We start from the raw sequence: 11,104 nt of genomic DNA, 5'->3' as shown, positions 1-11,104 counted from the left end.
GTATGTGACAAGTAGTAAAAAAGACCTTAACAAGGACTATTGCAAGGATTTCAACAACTATTCCCACCCCAGACTGCCATGTAGTGAAGTACTGCTACTCTGCCCAGTGTATCTGGCTCCCATTAAATTTCCTAGTCACTGCTGCTACCAAATTACCACAGGATCAACAACTCCAAACTGCAAAATAAGGCCTTTTGTCCTCTCCTGCCCTCACAAAATAAGTGAGTCTGCTTAGAGAAAAAAACTAAAATGAAGGTGTAAGACAGGCAGACATCGGACAGGTGCTCCTGAGTGTCAGGTAGAAGCTCACAATCAAAACTGGCAGAAATCTGGAGGCCTCAGATATCACTGTGGCAGCAACATGGAAAGTCTCACGAGACCCTGCCTGTCTGATCTGATGCTACAGGGACTGCCGGGCTCTGGCTGGTGCTAACTGGGCCATCCAAGGTATGATCTACTGAACTGTGTAGACGTACCTTAGGGTTCTGCACAAAAAGAGAAAGCAGCCATGGGTGATGGGATTCTGTTTATTCAATGTTTATTTCTAAACATTGGAGGTAGGGGATGCTCATTATGTCAATTATTGGGATGTAACAGAGGTTATCTGTAGGCAGCAGTAGGGCACTTCTCCAGCAAACAGGTATGCACCTTGAGGGAGTTCCCAAGACAAAGAGGTCTTGTGGATTTTCTTTCCCCAAAGAGCTGTAGTTCTCAAAGAGATCTTAGGATACTAGTTTGTATTTACCCACAAACCTCATAGGAGTTGATCCTTGCCTCAGAAATTTAGAGCCTAATACAAGACTCGAAGTCAATGAGAGCAATGAGGGGCAGTGAAAGAGGAAGGCAGTAACGTGAATCTAAATGAATACATCAGTTAGCTGGATGCAAAAGCATGGAGGCAATAAGTTTTTACCACTGAGATAAACAGTACAAGGTAAATAAGATAAATAAACTGACACCGAACTAGTTGCCTCTTATAGCTAATATGTGCTGCCAGATTTCCATAGGCACTCAGGTGGAAAGAGGTCCCAAGGAAGGCTTCGAAATGGAGTGGATTTGGACTATCTGGAGTTTCTCTAGCAGAGACAATGGCTGGGGCTGTTGTATCCTGGATGTGAATGCACAGACAGTGTGACAGCTTACATTTCAGTGCCCTGACAGCAGGAAAGGTGCTTGACCAGCAACATCCCAAGGACCTCAATGGCTATTCCCTCCCGATGCGTGCCAAGCCACCAAAGTGGCATTAGGACTCACTGAAGCAGACCTCAGAGAAAGACACAGAATGAAGCAAGATGATGGGCCTTATCAGAAAAGCGAATAAAAGCCTATTGTTGATGTATGGGGAAGGAGGAGTGCAGTAAGCAACAAGCTGATAAATGTCCCCGATGCGGTGAAATGCAGGTGGAGGTGGTCCGAGAACAGGGAATCAGGGCAGAACTAGCATTTTATTTTATTTATTTTTCTTTCAGTGTGCAGGGTGGCCTTGGGGCCGTCCGGGGGCAGGAGGGAACAGCTCCGGAGCCCTCGGGCCTTGAGGCTGCCCGCAGGCTGCGGACAAAGGCCGGCGCGCTGCCGGTCGAGGCCGCCAGGGGGAGGCCGAGCGCCGCCTCAGCCTCCGGGGGAGGCCTCCTCACGCGCCCGGCCGCCCTGCGGGGTGGAGGCCGGCGCCCGGCTTCCGAAGATGGTGGAGGGCTGCTTCGGTGTGAGCACGGCAGAATCTGGGGTGCTGCGGCCTGGGTTAAGCTTTGTCAAAACGTGAAGGCTGTCCTGGGAGATGTTTCCGGGGAAAGATGCACACATCTGCCATTCAGACTCGTGAGGGTCTAGTTCGTAATTGCTACTGCCACCGATCGCTGTGCCATCGTCGTATACCGCAACAGACGTGGAGCTGTAACACAAAGCTAAAGCCCAAGAACAATTCTGCTAGCAGAGCTGAGAGAAGCAGCTGCTTTATAGAGGATTAGCTTCCTTGATGTGGCAATGCTAAGTACCAAGCTTACCGTAGTGAGCGCTTGCACATGATGGCCATATTTTCCAGGCTGCTAGGGAGCATTAGATCACAATAACAAGTGCAGAATAGCTGCAGATTTTATGATGGCAAAGTCTAGGGTAGGGGCAGAGAGAGAATGTGGCTGTTCCAAGTCTAAGTCACATAACTGAATTCCTGGGAGTCAACGCATGCGGTGTTTTTATACCTACTTAAGCCTCTAGATTATAGCACAGAAGCAAATTTGTCTTCTTTAAGTTATCTTAGGCTGAATGGGAGAAAGTGTTCCAGAAAACTGAAATGGTGAAATCCAAGTCTTGTGCAGGAAATTCAAATACATTTTCTTTAATAATAATAATAATAAAAATCTGGAAGATGCTGAAATCTGAGGGAGTCACCAGCCCCTAAATCAGTTTGCTCAGTCCAGAGCTGACCATTTGGGACAATCCTATTTAGTGCTGTTGCTGTAAATGAAATGAAAGCTGGAGAGAACTTTTGCTGCCCAAGGTTGTAGTGGTGCTGAGGTAAAGCTATGCATAGCCTTCATACCCACAGACCCCTCAGTGAAGGCTGCAAGCAGCACTCCAGGAGACCTGTGTGGAAACAACAGGGGAAGTTTGCTGAACATGAGAACGTTCACACAAGTGTCTCTGGTGGATTTTGGTGACAAGCAACGTAAGTAGGAACTGACATCAACTCCAAGCCCCAGCAGGCAGCAGCGATAGAGAACTTCCCTTCTGCTGTCTCCCCTGCTGCCACTTGGGGCCTGAGGCCTCCACTTGAAGCCTGCATTCATTCTTCATCACTTCGCTCCTTGTTGACTCAAACCGCCAAAGAGGACATCTGGTAGCAAAAGGAGCTGGTGCTTTTTCTGAGGCAGAAAGACAGTATCTTTATTAGCAGCCGCACTTAGACTTCTGACTAATTTCATCTAGGCCACTGAACAGTTGGAGGATGACAGCAACTCCATTGAGTTTTGAGGGTACAAGTGCACCTAAAGGCTTCAGCTGTATGAACATGTTTGGCTAGTGAGTGACAGATCTGCCATCGGGTACGAAGTCAGGGATGACATTCTAAGAGGAGCTGGCATCTGTGATCGGTTCATTGGTCATGACACCTGAGGCAGGACTTTGCATAAGTCTCAGACCCTATTTCCAATGCCTTTAATGATTGCAGTCACCAAAATGAATTGTGTTGAGGGGACAGAGGCTCCATTAGAACGGATAAAGGAAAGACAAGTGTGAAGAGCTGTGTTACTCTCTGCTGGGGCTGGGATATTCATCCTAACCCCAGGGTGGGCTACAGAAAGGTCTCCAAACTTCTCAGCAGAGATTAACTTCCTCATTGCCTCATAGTTTATTTTTAAGATCCATATGTATGGTTATCTGAAACTGAATCCCATCCCAGATTACCTGATCTCCTAAGGATGGAGCAAGAATTCGGGAATCAGGATAGGAGGTGTAGGGAAATGGAGGCCACAGGCTAAACTGATTTCCTAAGCTTTATGAGACAGCCGAGGAAGTCAGCAACAGTGCTAGAAGGAAATGTTAAGAAGTCTTTTTCCATGTGCAGCTGTGAAGCTGCATTATCCCTGGTCTTGTTGCAAAGTGAGAATGCAGCAAACAGAGAAAGAGATAGGATATTTGATGAGGAAGGACCAGAGCACAGCATGGCCTGAGCTGGTATCCTTCCTGCACGAGGGGGACCAACGACAGGAAACCCAAGGAGGTCAGGCAGTAGGACAACAGAGGTCTAGGAGCCTAAAGTAAGGTCTCTACAGGGATGTGGATTTTAAATAATTTGTGAAATGCACAGGAAGCCAGAAGGGTTTTAAACAAGGATTGTAAGGACAAACTCATTGCTCAAGGAAAGAGGATCCTGATTCATTTGATGATTCAGATGCATTTTGCATGTTTTCTATACTGAGAGGAAAAAGCAACCCAATTTATTGGGCTTGTCTTGTTTTGCTTCCTGTGTAATGTGTTTCTAAGGATTTTTTTTTGAGCTGAAAAAGACTCATGGGACAAGAATGGAGCACAGTGCTGTGATGCTAACACACCATAGCATTTCTAGTACCCTGAATCAAGTATCTCCACATGGCACAGTGTGGACCAACCAGCTAATTCAAAGCCAGTTTACAACTCTTAACCTTGACAGCCACTTGTGTGTCTGACTACATTCTGGGCTTTCTACAGGGGCCTTTTCTTTTTGTTACTTCGCTGAATATTTTTTCCTAACTGAAAACTTTATGTCACTTCAACCCTGTCTAGCCCAGGTTACAGTAACGGGAGAGGGGAAGCTACCAGTGTTTGCTTTCTGTACCAGAAACAATAATGTTGGAAGTACTAACGAAGAGTAGGAAGGGTGTTTTTATAGAAAACATGTTGCCTGCATTTGAGCTGAGAATGCTAAAAAAACATGATTGCCAGCTCCAAACTTGACAAGTTGCTGCCAAAACAGAAGCATTGCCAATAAAAGCAAGGAGGGATTTGTTAAGAATACAGGCAGGAGACTGCCTTTGCTCCTTGCGAGTGGAAAATAGTTGGAAGTGATTTGTCCACTTAGAACATCTTTATCAAATGTGCCATATGTACTTCAGCTCAAACTTAATATTTGCTAGTAAAGAAAGAGGAAGAAAAGTGACAAAAAAACAAAACAAATGTATATATATCTATGCAAAATAAAAAGGAGAAAGTCAAAATGGAAATGGAGAGTCCTTTCTTTGTCAGTCATGTGCTGCTAGAATTACAAACAGTCAAGAAATGGGACTCCAGGATTTGGCCATGGGGAGAAGACAAGAACTAGCCATCAGTTAGCATGGATAAGCTCCTGGGACAGGGAAGGCAGCAACAGAGAAGAAATTATCAGAGATAGAACTGAACAGCCCCTTCTTCAAAACCTGCTCTGATTTTAGTATTCTGAGCAGAGTCCTGTGTTCTCCTCTGGCATATTCTGACCCATCTTGACCACTGGTTAAGCTATATGCCAATTACAAAAAGAGGAACCACACTCCATAATTCAAATGATCTAGATTTTCAGCTATTTGAAAGTCAGTTTTGAGAGCTGTGATTAAAGCCAGATCAGTTCAATGCAGAAAAGGCAGCACCTGAGGAAGTCGGTTGCTAGGTTTTGGGTTGAGATCAAGCTTTTCCCTAAGCCAGGGGAAGCTGTGGATTTTCATCCCTTCTGCCAGAACATGCCTGCTGCTGCCTCATCCATCCATCATTACTGCCTTTAAGCATGATTGCTTTAAGTAAACTCATTAATAGCTGATTTCTTTGGAGTTCCAGTTGGGCTTATTGAAAGAGTTTATATTCCGTTTCCAATTATCTGTAAATAAAACATAACAGCTACAGACACCAAAGGAGGGGGAAGGTAGGAATGGAAGAGAGAATAGTCAAGGGAGCTTTTTGGATTCAATTAAAAGAAGTTGGTCCTTAATTCATGCTATACCAAAACCGTGTGAAGCTTGGGGATTATTATTTTTTTAATTGAAGTTTCTTGAAGTGTCTTTAATTTGCTCTTTAAAGTTTAGCCCATTTCACGTCAACTGAACATCCTCATCCCATAGCCAGTACTTCCTAAAACATATGTATTTACCTAGCGTCAATATCAGATTATCCAAGCAGCACCAGACAGGCAGTTTCACCTCTCAGCCTCCATTTCCCCCAGCCCCCAAAAGGGAATAGATTATCCCTCTTGCCTACATGCCTGGATTTTCAAGAACCTGCATATTTCCTTATTTTTGGATCTGATCTAAAAGCTACTTGTGGTCAATGCAAAGATTTCAACAGATTTCCCTGGGCTTTACCTCAGGTTAATAAATATACTCTGAAGTATATTACTCAGACAAATAACACTGGAAACACAGTGTTAATACCAGGGCTTCTTCAGTCAGTTCTTTGGCTGGCAATATTCCCACAGAAGACAGACTGAGCGAAAACCAAGTGTAGAGCTCCAGATTTCATCCATTGTTTTCTAAAACAACGGATGTGTAATGCAAATTGTACTGCTTTGTTAGGACTGAAGTGCATCGACTCAAAAGGGTTTATTCCCAGAGAAATTTCATGGTAAGCAAGACACATTGTACCCAGACGGTGGGGCTAATGTCCCAAGAAGTTTAATGGCCACAGGAGATCTGGCTTTTTGTTACACCCTAGGTAGTGCAAGCCTGAAGAGAGCATCCCTGGTGAGCAGCACTATCCTTATTTCAGAAGCAGGGAAGAGGAGAGAATAAAAGCTCAAAGCCAAGCTCCTGGCAGACAACAGGAAACCTCCTGTTAGCCTCAGAGGTGCCCAGATTTAGCTAATGAATCAGTGGCACAGGCAGGAAACTGACCCAAACCTCGCATGAATGACAGTAGCTCTACACATTGGCCCCATGACTCTGCTCCTTTTAGCTTTGTCTAAACTCCTTGAATTCATTTAGTAGGGTTGATTAATGGTTATTAGCCTTGGCCATTCATCAGTGCTGATGCTGGGAAGCAGTGCAGAGACACTTCTGGCCTTTTAGGTCCCGTTTGGTTTAATGCTGCTTTCTGCTGAGGTCTCTCTGATTAGTGTTCAAGACCCTGACAGGAGTCTTTCTGTGGTGAAGATCCAGCACAAGTTGATACTGGGAAAAAAAAAAAAAATCCAGCCAAACAGAAATCCTGCAATGTTTCCTCAGTATCTTGCAGGCTATGAGGGTTTACCTCTTAACAAGATTGCTGTGATGAACAGATGCGCCCTGACCTAAAAATTCTCAGCATTTTGATCAGTGTATTAACACAACACTTAAATTGTCAAAATTATTTACACCTCTGAACACATTTATTTTGCTAAGCAGTTGGAAGGAGTGTGCTGAATGCCTGAACAAAGGCACCGACCTGTATGAGAGACTCAACTGGCTCCTTGGATCATGCATCCCGGGATGGTGCTTGTCAAAGCAGGACAGCTCCACAAGTGTGGATTGCCACCTTGAAGTCACACCAGCCAGGACAGACATTTCTTTCTTCCCAGCCTGGAAGAGGTGAGCCATATGTAGAGAATGCCCTGCTAGCTTTCAGAGGTGCTGCTCATCCAAGCACAACATGTCAGAAGGGTAAGTAAGGAAAGCCAAGCATGAAGCTTCTTACAGCTGGGCAAAAAGGGCAGTATTTGTGGTCAGATAAGGGACCACGAGGTTTCAGGGCACATCTCTGTGACATGTTAATCAGCAAGTTCCTCTTCAGATCCTGTTACAAAAAACATGCCAGGATATTCATCCTCAGGGGCTGTCTCTGGGGGCAGAGGCTGAGGATTTCAGTTTCTGGAGCCCAGGAAGTATTCAAGAAGCTGCCAACATCATGTTTCTGTCTGGAAATACACCAAAACCAGTGGTCCAACTTGGAGAGGGTCCAGGGAGCAAGGAAGGAATGAGTAACAGTGATTCACTATTACACAGACCTGGGATGCTGACTCCTTCCACAGGTGGGTAGTTTAGATACCAGGGATCAAAGACATTATCTCCAACAGGAGGGATTTACACACATACCTGCTTGGCACTAACAAAATAACTGCTAAACAAAGTGAAGTCTCCAGCCTTTGAAACCTGTGCCTGTATTAGTTTGGGGCTCAGGGCTCACAGTTCCTTGGGCCTTGTTAACATTGGAGGATCCAACAAATGACTGGTGTTCTGATGTAGCCTTGAAGCAGTCAATGTAACAGTCTTAAAATGGGAACGAAGAACTGGGGAAACTTGTATGTCAGTCTACATGCATATAGTTTAATGCTGGCTGCAGTATCATAGTAAGGAGACATCTTCGTTCCTAAGCAGATGAATTCTGTTTCATAAATGTAGCCCTTTCTGGTTCTTGCCAAGCAAGCATGTGGCAGTATAGAAGATAACCTGCAATCCTGTGAGATCCCTGTGAAGAAAGAGTGAGACTACACAAAGACAGAAACTTGTAAAAACAGTGCAGAGATGCTCTTATTGCCAGCCTCAAAGCTATGTGCCCAAGCCTGTGAAGAAATGTCCCTGTTTGGGTACTAACAGTTGGCCAAGGGGTGCGTGAACAAAAAAGTTAGTCTTTTCCTCCAGTGAGATGAAAAAGGGGTAAGTGGCGAGATACACTTGCCATGCAATTCCCTTACCTGCCTGTAATGTAAGGAAACATGCAATGTATTTGGTGAGTACAGTGACCCTGGGGAAATGAGAGCTGCTGTTGGGGAATGTTACAACATGTTTGTACTTATATAATATAGAAGAAACATACTTAGAGCAACAACCAAGAAGTCTGCCATGGACACTCATTAAAGATCCCTGCGAGTGCCCCCACCTCTGAAGTGCAAGGACTCCAGTTTGTTCAGACACAGAGCTAGGCCTATGGAAGGAGCAGCAAGGGCTGCTGAACTGAACCAAAGACAGCACCAAAACAATGGCTGCTAGAGCAGAACCAGTGCCTGTGCCAAAGACAATAATTTTCATGAAGCAGGAAAGCCAGTTAATAAATCAGAATCCAGCATACCCCACAGAAACAATTCAGGAGACTGGAGGATAACAAAGTTCATGAATAGGGATGGAAGATGGAGAAACAGCCCCATTTCTCCCTGCAGCAGGGTATCTTCTGCAGAAGGAAGGCATAGCTGCTTAAGGAGTGGTAAAGTTATTGACACAGACTTCCAGTGAAGAGGATTTCTACAGTGTGATAACAGAGCCTAGGAGATTCACACATACAAGGCACATCTCTGAAGACTGCTAGCCATTCAGCTACCATTGCAGTTACTCTGCTCTAGGATCAATGACCAATTTGATTTCTGCTGGACTGCAGACCTAGCTGTCATGTAATACCAACCAAAATGATAAGCAGGAAAATCAGCTGAGAAAAATACATCCGTATGCTGATGACATGCATTGGCCAGCATGAGGCAAATGCAATTCATAGGAAATACATTGTTCTGTCCTTACTGAAAAGTACAAAGAACAGCAACCTATTATGTGATCGAAACAGTTAAATGCTTCCTACTCTCAGGAAGGATTCAAAGGAAGACACGACCATGCCTCAGGAAAGTAGAGAGCAAAACCACAACAGCATGAAGAATATCAATGTGTGCACTTTACCTAAAGCAAGCTTATCTGGGTTCCAGCATCTCCCTGAAGGTTGTAGACATGATGATCTCCTTGTCTCTCCAGACAAATCACAGCAATACTTGGCCATTTCTCCTGACAAGAACCAGGGAACTGACCGTCTTTTATTGACATGGAGTTGACAAGACAGGACACATCTGAGAGTACCAGCAGGACACCTGTGCAGGAGCAGCAGGAAAGGGCAAGCAAGCAGCTGAGGGTGGCCACAACACAGGTGGGACAGCACCTTCACCAGCAAAGCACAGCCCCACAGTGCTTGAGCAGGCCAGAGCAGTGGCAGTTCAGTGACAGCCAGACAAGGTGAGGTGATGTGTCAGTGCAAGACCCCATCCAAGGAGTCCCAACAGGAACAGCAGAAGACAGGATCAGTGCTGGTCAAAGGACCCAGATCAGTGCTTCCCGGGGCAATTAAGGCCAATTGGTGCCCTCAGGGCAATTAAGGCCAATTATTGCTGTCAGGGCTCTCTCTAATAGCATCTAGAAACAACACCCCTGTTAAGCAGTGAGTGTTTCAAACTTTCAGTTTGAAAACCTCATGAAATGAGAGATGCTGTTGCTCGGTTTATAATTCAGAACTGTGGTGGAATGCCAGAACATCCCCACCACATGGTGAGGGTGAAGAGATTATTGGAAATCTTATCCAGCACTCTATCAAAATAGTCCCAGAAGGTGAAAGCCCTGCAGGACTAAAATAGAGTTAGGTGTTGACCCCTTTGTGCCACTTGTGCTGCCTTGACTGTCAAGCCTGCAAAGAAGAACAGATCAGCTTCTATAGCTATCTATAGAAGCTTATGCCAACTTGACGAGGAAAAGCTAGTGGCAAGACAAGCCCTGGTCATATAGTGAAAATAGATGGTGGCCTGCCACTGACATGCCTAGAGTTCATGATCATACATGGCATTAAAATGATAATTTCTGCAAATGACTGGACCCTTAGAAACTGAGATATATTAAGGATGTGATGGGAATTCAGGAAATTATGAGAAGGGACAAGCAGATTCTGCCTACACCAGTAAGAAGTGTACAAGCCCTTGTATTGGATCACAAACAGTGGGTACATCTACTGCGTTTCATGCATAAATTTGGATATACACTTAAAATTATCTCATGTGCTTTAAATCAAAATTATCTCATGTCATCAGCACACACCTAAGCATCACCTGCCTTTAGTGCATGCAATGGGAGGCACACTGTTCCCAGCCTGAGGCTGCCACCCTGATTTTTGTGTACCCTCACAGTGATACCACACGGACAGGTTTGGGCGGATAAATCTTCTGTTGGATCCTTATGGTGCCACACACTTCAGGAGCCCCTGGAGTTTGTAGGTGGCCCAGGGCTGGAGCATCCTTGTAATGGCATGATTAGAGGAGTCACAGGCTGGTGGTGTACGCCCGTGGAGCACAGTGAGGGGAATGTGCCACAGTTTTTGCTCATTTCTTGAAAGTACGTAGCCTTAACGAAAAAGCACCATAAGAGTAGCCAAGGAGATGCAGAAAGGCTTTTGAAAGGAAATCACATGGAAGACAACAAACCTGAAAAGCTGAAATTTGTGGCAATTCTTAAGAGATCCCTAAACTGGTGATGGCTGGGAAGATCCCTTTCTGCTCATTGTGTCTTTGCATTCTTCCCTAGCCAGCTGCTGCTGGCCACTACTGCAGGCAGGACACTGGCTTTGAACTACATCTCATTTGATCTCGGATGACTCTGCTTGTCAAATGTGTGAACTGAAAAAAAGTGTAGCAGTTAGCAACAGAAAGAGCTTTAAAAAACCCAACCCATCTCCAGAAAGGGCCAGAGGGGCTGCTTGTTTTCCAGTGATAGGATCATGAAAAGTCACACAAACAAGGAAAATGGCACCGAAGGGAACGGAAGAAAATCAGCAGAGAGCACACCCAAAGAAACAAGAGTCATGTACAGAAATGGGAGAACTTAGTTGATTCTGCTATCAGCTTGCATGATGTTGGGAAGAAAAAGCTGTGGGAGCAGCAAGGAATGCAAAATGGAATCAG

At 45.0% G+C, this 11,104-nt stretch overlaps 1 long non-coding RNA gene across 2 annotated transcripts; it reads right to left on the bottom strand.

Moving 5' to 3' along the window:
- Positions 1 to 847: 847 nt before the first annotated feature.
- Positions 848 to 10,832, bottom strand: LOC310892444. Of its 2 annotated transcripts, XR_014578138.1 has the most exons (3): positions 9,069 to 10,832; positions 8,102 to 8,151; positions 848 to 7,875 (listed from the first exon to the last, which is right to left on the bottom strand). It is a non-coding gene; the product is annotated as an uncharacterized lncRNA (long non-coding RNA). The 2 variants fall into 2 exon arrangements; XR_014578139.1 differs by lacking the exon at positions 8,102 to 8,151.
- Between the last annotated feature and the right edge of the window lie 272 nt (positions 10,833 to 11,104).

The sequence above is a fragment of the Anser anser genome, assembly GCF_964211835.1.
Source record: "Anser anser genome assembly, chromosome: 1".
Lineage (NCBI taxonomy): Eukaryota > Metazoa > Chordata > Aves > Anseriformes > Anatidae > Anser > Anser anser.
This window is presented reverse-complemented; position numbering and strand designations above follow the sequence as displayed.